General features: G+C 38.8%; 1 pseudogene; it reads left to right on the forward strand.

The window, feature by feature from the left end:
* The window catches only part of LOC105819261, an 85,689-nt pseudogene that overhangs the window by 65,274 nt on the left and 13,176 nt on the right, over positions 1-7,239 (forward strand).

The raw sequence follows: 7,239 nt of genomic DNA on the forward strand, positions 1-7,239 counted from the left end.
TCGAACTCCTGAGCTCAAACAATCCGCCCGCCTCGGCCTCCCAGAGAGCTAGGATTACAGGCGTGAGCCACCGCGCCCGGCCTATAGTAACCGTTTTTCCAGATGTTTTTGATCAGAAAGTAATTCTAAAGCTAAAACTAAAAGGTTATTTAGATGAATTAATTTTCATTTCAATGAAAAGCAATGTGCTTGTTGTATACAACTTCATTACATATTTGTTATCTATAGAAATGATTCTCCCCATCCCCTGTCCCTCATTCTCACACCTAAGTATATATTTTACATGAAATTTTAAAATGGGATATTGATTGATTCATAAGTTTCTTATCTCCAGAAGGCTTTTGAAAATGGACATTGATCATCCCAATTTAGTCAGCTCAGCTCTATAGTAATGAAGGGAATTACTTTATTCCTTCAAAGTTTGACCTAAATGTAATCCACACACAGATTTTTTTAAAAGATGCATGTTTGAAAGTATATTTAATAGAATTATGTGGGCTGTGCTATACAGACATACTTGGAGAGGCTGCATGTCAGCAGACCTTCCAAGGCAAAGCGGTGTTTGATTCTGTGGTTTTCTGTTTTATGAAGTAGTCGCTGGTATTTATTGCATTTACAGCCTTCCATTTCTAAAGAGAAATCATGTTTTAAAGTGTGTATAGAGAAAATTATAGATATTGATGGGTCTCAAGTGACAACTAATTAATACGAACAGAGAAACATGGGCAAGTAGCAGCACTGGTTCTGACTGCAGAAGGTATGACCAAGCTCTGAGACTGCATAGTTAAGGGAATATTATTCTGATACTACATGGATAGATGGAGGTTTGGAATAAAGACTTAGAAGTTTGGGAAAAAAAAGGTTTAGAGAAGTGTGTGACAGTCTATTGTATAGATTTGGATTGATCTTCCTGTGTGTACTGTGAAGTTAAAGTTTATTTTAAAGCTCTTCTTTTTATTTTCAGGTCTCATCAGATGTACTACATGTTTGACTTTCTTAGTCATTATAATTCTTCTGATTACTTGTTCGGAAGCTACAGTTTTGCTGCATTATTTTCATGTACGTGCTGAGGTAAAAGACATAAGAAACTAATGTATCTTAAGCTTTCTAAACTTGTATTATTGGAATTAGAAGTCTGTTTTTAGAAAGAAATTGAAATAAATGTTAACTGCATGGTTTCTACAACTTGGGATCGGTTTTACGTTGTGTTTTCCTAATGACACATTTTGACTTTGATGCGGCTATCAAGTTAATGCCATTTTGATGGGAAATTTAAACAGAAAGTGATTTCTGTCTGCCTGGTTTCTATAATTGCTGTGTAATATTCAGTTAACATAGAAAAATATAGGGGACTGATTTGATATTTAGACATATAAATGATCTCTGGTTCAATAATGTTTTCTTTTTAACAATTAAAGTTTTCTTTGCAGCTTAGGCTAGGATTGTGTTTTGTGGGTTTGAGATTGCTGCTAAAGTCCCTTTTTCTTCCTTTCAGTGCCTTTTGGTTACCATGTCATTCTGGATAACTGACGTGGTAGTGTACATTGTTCTCTTAAATCCCCAAATCCATCTTATTTTGGTAGTTATATATGACTCTCTAAAGGTGACAACAAAGGATCGAGAGTATGATTCTTATATACATGTTGTTTTGGAGCATTTTCTTTTTGTGCTATATAGGTATAAGGGTTAACAATATAATTATGTATATATTATTCTTTTTTTTTTTTTTTGAGACAGAGTCTCACTCTGTTGCCCGGGCTAGAGTGCCGTGGTGTCAGCCTAGCTCACAGCAACCTCAGACTCCTGGGCTCAAGCGATCCTGCTGCCTCAGCCTCCCGAGTAGCTGGGACTACAGGCATGTGCTGCTCATTAATTCTATGGTACTTTTTATCATAAAGAATCTGCAACCATCATTAACGACACAAGCATATAATGGGTATTTTAAAATTATTTATTTTATTTTAATTTTAATAGATTTAGGGGGTACAAGTCGAATTCCATTACATGTATATATTGTATAGTGGTGATGTCTGGGCTTTTAGTGTACCCACCACCCAAATAATGTACATTGTACCCCAAGTATATTTTTATTTCTTAGAAAATGTTTTAGGGGTCCCCAAGGCCACCCACATGTTTGGTGACTCACTAGAACTCATGGGACTGAGCATATAGATGTACACATGGCTAGGGTTTGTTACAGAGAAAGGATACACAACAGGATCGGCAAGGGAAAAAGGACAGAGGTGAATCCTGGAGAAATCCAGGCACAGTCTTCCTATGTTGTCTCCCTCCCATTAGGGAGCGCACCGAGCGTGCTCCTTTCTCCAGCAGTGAAAACTGCAGTAATAAATGTGCAATGTTGCTGCCCAGGGAAGCCCATTAGAGACTCAGCATCCAAGGTTTTTATCGGAAGCTAGTCACATAGACATCCTCTGCCTAGCAACTACAAAAAGTCTAGACTCCCAAAAGGAAAGCATGTATTCACCATAAATCACATTGTTTGTACAGTCTAGGTATAGCACACCAGTCTTCTCAGTCAGGGAATGATTAAATGCCAAATTCCCAGATGCGAGCCAACAGCCAACCTTGCAGGCAGGCCCTTCTAGAGACAGTAGCCTCAGACCTGCTATGCTAATTCTTTTCTGCACTGTCTATCCCCTAGGCCCTTGGCCCCAGTGTCTTTATGGTAATGTCATCACTAGGAGTCCATGGTATAGGGTGAGACCAACCTGCACTGTTGACCTCAGTCATGCATCCATGGGTCCTGAATTTAGCCAGTTAAAGCAAATCTTATTAACCACAAAGTCTATCCTAAATTTCTATGTTACTCTCTCTTTTTTTTTAACACCTAGCCTGGGGCATCAATAGGCACAGCACAGCTCTGGCCAGTATGTTGAAGCTGAACCGAATGCCTTCCAGGGCCGAGGCAATGTAATGATAGGGCATACACATCGTAAGTCCAGTCCCAGAGGACACGTGTAGTATGCCTGGAAACGAAGAGTTTACAATTGTTAGGACTCCCCAAGCAGGACATACATTATATATTTTATTAAATTTCTTATAAAACTTTCCCTTTTACTTTTTTTTAATCCATAATCTTATCTATTTTATCTTGTGTTCTTTGTTATTACAATAATTGCTAATCCATTTATAGTTAGAATTTCAACTGAAAAGTCATTCTTTTTCTACTTCTTTTTGCAGGATTATCATTGGTGGTGGAGAGCCCTTTTACCAGCAGCTTTACAGCTGTTTATCTTTTTTCTTATGCAGTTCATTACCTCTTTGCTAAACTTCAAATCACAGGCATTGCAAGCACCATTTTGTACTTTGGGTACACGATGATCATGGTGTTGATTTTCTTTCTTTTCACAGGTAACTGCGGAATTACTTAGTATATTTCAGACTCCCTAAAGAGTCTTGGAGATAGCCATAATGTAAAAAGCATCAATTAACAATTAGTGGAAGGAATAGGGAACAAAGTCATCATGTTCATTTTTATGCTTTGGGGATAAAAGATTGCAAAGCCTGGAGAACTGGAGGGACCATATGTACTTAGCTGCAATATTGTCCCTTGCGAATGTTTTTAAACAGGGATGTGTTCCAAAGCACAGAAAGGGTTATGTGTAATCACCTTTGAGCAGCCTCCAAGCATAAAAATTAACTGACTTGAATAAGTTTTAAATTTGTCAAATTAGATTAATTAAATGTGTGTTCATATAAGCAATTACATGCGAAGGACAAGATGTATACTTGTCAGAATTACTCGTTTGGGGTTGCTATTTGAATTGAGATATTATGGGAACTTTTGTCTAGATTAATGCCTAAAACAGGTGAAAAAAAGGAATGTTTTATAAAATGTTCCAGTTAGAGACATAATGAAGTTGGGTAGCTTTGAGACCTTCTGAACACAAGTGAAGCAGTATTTCTGGCTGCCTCACGTCAAGTTCTGGTTTTAACTCAACTCATACCACGTGGATAGGTCAGATTGGAAAACTTCCAGTATTTTCTCAGATTTTAACTCTCACGTTCAACAAATATATAAAAATTAGCAGTGGAAATTTGTTAGAAATAAAGGCTCTCATACAAATGTAAACATTATCAGAGAAACTTGGCATCTTGGCAGTGGCTCCTTTTGTATATATAAAATATAAAATATGTATTACTTCTTATATACTACTGGTCTCAACTCCTCAGTAAAGAAGAGATCAGGCAGGCCTCCTCTCATCTCTCAGCCACCAGAAGTTCTATTTACAACTGGAGACCTGAGAGCTTCTCACCATTCTAGCCTAAGCAGCCTCCTCATGTTTGTTTTTTTTTTTAACTTTTTATTGAAACGTGCATACAGAAAAGCACATGCTGTGTAAGTGTACACCTTAATGAGTTATCACAAACTGAACACACCTTTGTAACTAGCACTCACATCAATAAACAGTACATGATCAGCAGCCCTAAAGTCACTGTTGGGCCTCTTTCCTTCACCTTCCACAAGGGCAACCACTATCCTGACTTTTAACAGTGTAGATTAATAATTTGGCCTTTTTTTTTTTTTTTTTGAGACAAAGTCTCACTCTGTTGCCTGGGCTAGAGAACAGTGATGTCATCATAGCTCACTGCAACCTCAAACTCCTGGGCTCAAGCCATCCTCCTCCTTCAGCCTCCCAAGTAGCTGGGACTATAGGTGAGTGCCACCATATCTGGATAAGTTTCCTATTTTTTGTAGAAACGGGATCTCGCTCTTGCTCAGGCTGGTCTTGAACTCCTGCCCTCAAGCAATCCTCCCGCCTCAGCCTCCCAGAGTGCTAAGATTATAGGCATGAGCCACCACACCTGGCCAGCCCGTTTTTGAATTGTATGTAAATTTACAGACATACATACAGGATGTACTTTTTTTATGTCTGGTTTCTTTAGTGATTGATTTCTTTCCCTTAATATTGCTTGTGGGAACCATCCGTATCACTGTATGTAGATGTAGTCTATGTCTCATGTTTTTTGTTTTGGGTCCCCGTCCCACCCTGCCCAGTGAGTTACTGGCTTTTATATTTGTGTAGAGTGCATTTGGATATATGGAGCACAATGATTTTAGGCTTGTTTTCTTCATTACCTAGCGTTTTGACTCAGGTTGCCTTTTTCTTGGAGTTTTATGTTACAACAGCTTCTTTCAAAACAGATGTAATCCTCAGTGGGTCACATTGCCCACAAAAATCTTTTCCTATTGGTTGGCTCCACCACCTGCATTCTAGCTTCTGTCACCACATCACATTGAATACTGCCTCTCAAAGGTTGATGGTGATCTCTTGCCAAATCTAATGGCCTTTCCCTAGTCTTCATCCTCCTTGGCTTCTTTATTTAATACTACTCAACATCTGTTTTGTGAAATTCTCTCAACATCATTTGTATTATTTTCCTTCTACCACTCTGTGCCTTCTCTTGTTTTCCTTCCTCTTACTGTCACCTGATTCTAGTTTCTATTTGCATTTCAGTTCTTCCTTTCAACACTCTCCATTTTAGAGCTCATTCAGTCCCATGGCTTCACTTATCTCCTCAGTGCTGACTGCTCCCCAACCTGTATCTCTACCCATACCCTCTGTCTGGCTGTATTCTGAACATTTGCATGTCCCACTGGTACTGCAAAGTCACCATGCCCCCAAAATGAAGTTTGTACTTCCTTTTCTCCAAACTCACTTATCTTAATTTCTTTCTCTCTTTTACCATCATCACTAAGCTCTGATCTTCCTGGCCTATTTTGAAGAAATTGTTTTTTATTTTTTAATTTTTAAGGGGAGGGCGTGGACGAAGCCGCAGGCGACCCCAGCAGCCAAGCGATGTCCCCCGCTTCCTCTTCCTCCCCCACTCCCCCGATGAAGAAATTCTTAACATAGCCCTTCTGTGATTTATAAATTCAGCACAATCTCCTTATTATTCTTCATAGGAAGTTTCTTATTGCTGTCTATTCCTTTCTTTTTCTACTCCTATAGTCTTAGTCTAGGCCTTTATTCCCTTTTGCCTTCAATAGCTTCCTATTTGGTTTGCCAGATTCTAGTCTATCCTTTTCTTTTTTTATTTTTTAGACAGGGTCTCACTCTCTTGCCCTGGCTAGACTACAGTGGCGTCATCAGAGCTCACTGCAACCTCGAACTCCCAGGCTTAAGCGATCCTCCTGCCTCAGCCTCTTGAGTACCTGGGACTACAGGCACCCACCACCACACCTGGCTAATTTTTCTATTTTTGGTAGATACAGGGGTCTCGCTCTTCTTGCTCAGGCTGGTCTGGAACTCCTGACCTCAGGCAATCATCCTACCTTGGCCTCCCAGAGCGTTAGGATTACAGGCGTGAGCCACCGTGCCCGGCCAACATTTTGGATTTCCCTAATTACCCTGATCTGATCACTACACATTATATGTATTGAAACATCACTATGTACCCCATAAACATGTACAATTATTATGTGTCAATTAAAAATATTAAAAATAAATAAAAATAAAAAATAAAACTGTACTTAGGAAAATGTACAGAGTTAAAACATTTTATTATTAAAAAGAAAAAATACTGAATGTAAAAAATAGGGTATTATATGATAGTGGAGTAATAAATAAATAATTGTTCATTAATTCCTGCCTAGTAACCATAACTGTAAAGATTTACCATTAGCTAAAATGAAATAGAGTTCAGTAAATAAATCACTGTCCAGTCACTTACCCTAAAAAATTTGTTTTTTAATAGCATCATACTTCCTTCTCTGTCAAGGTCTAAACTCACCTTAGTGTTTTTTCTCTCTCTTTTTTTTTTGGCAGAACATTTCTCACTGAAAAACTCACCTTAGTGTTTGGGGTCCTCCACAGTGAGGTCTTGCCCTGCTACTCAATGTATTTTCTAAGCCTCTCAAAGCTGAACCACTCACTAAGTTCAGGCTTGTCTCCTCCTAACTTTTTTTTTTTTTTAATTTCAGCATATTATGGGGGTACAGATGTTTAGGTTGCGTATGTTGCCCTTGCCTCCCCCCAAGTCCGAGCTTCAAGCGTGTCCATCCCCCAGATGGTGCACATCACACTCATTGTGTATTCATATACCCGTCCCCTCCTCCCCTCTCCCCTCTGCCCGGCACCCAATAAATGTTATTCTTATATGTGCACTTAAGTGTTGATCAGTTAATACCAATTTGATGGTGAGTACACGTGGTGTTTGTTTTTCCATTCTTGGGTTACTTCACTTAGTAGAATGTGTTCCAGCTCTAGCCAGGAG

Source organism: Propithecus coquereli, unplaced genomic scaffold (assembly GCF_000956105.1).
Source record: "Propithecus coquereli isolate 6110/MARCELLA unplaced genomic scaffold, Pcoq_1.0 Scaffold478, whole genome shotgun sequence".
Lineage (NCBI taxonomy): Eukaryota > Metazoa > Chordata > Mammalia > Primates > Indriidae > Propithecus > Propithecus coquereli.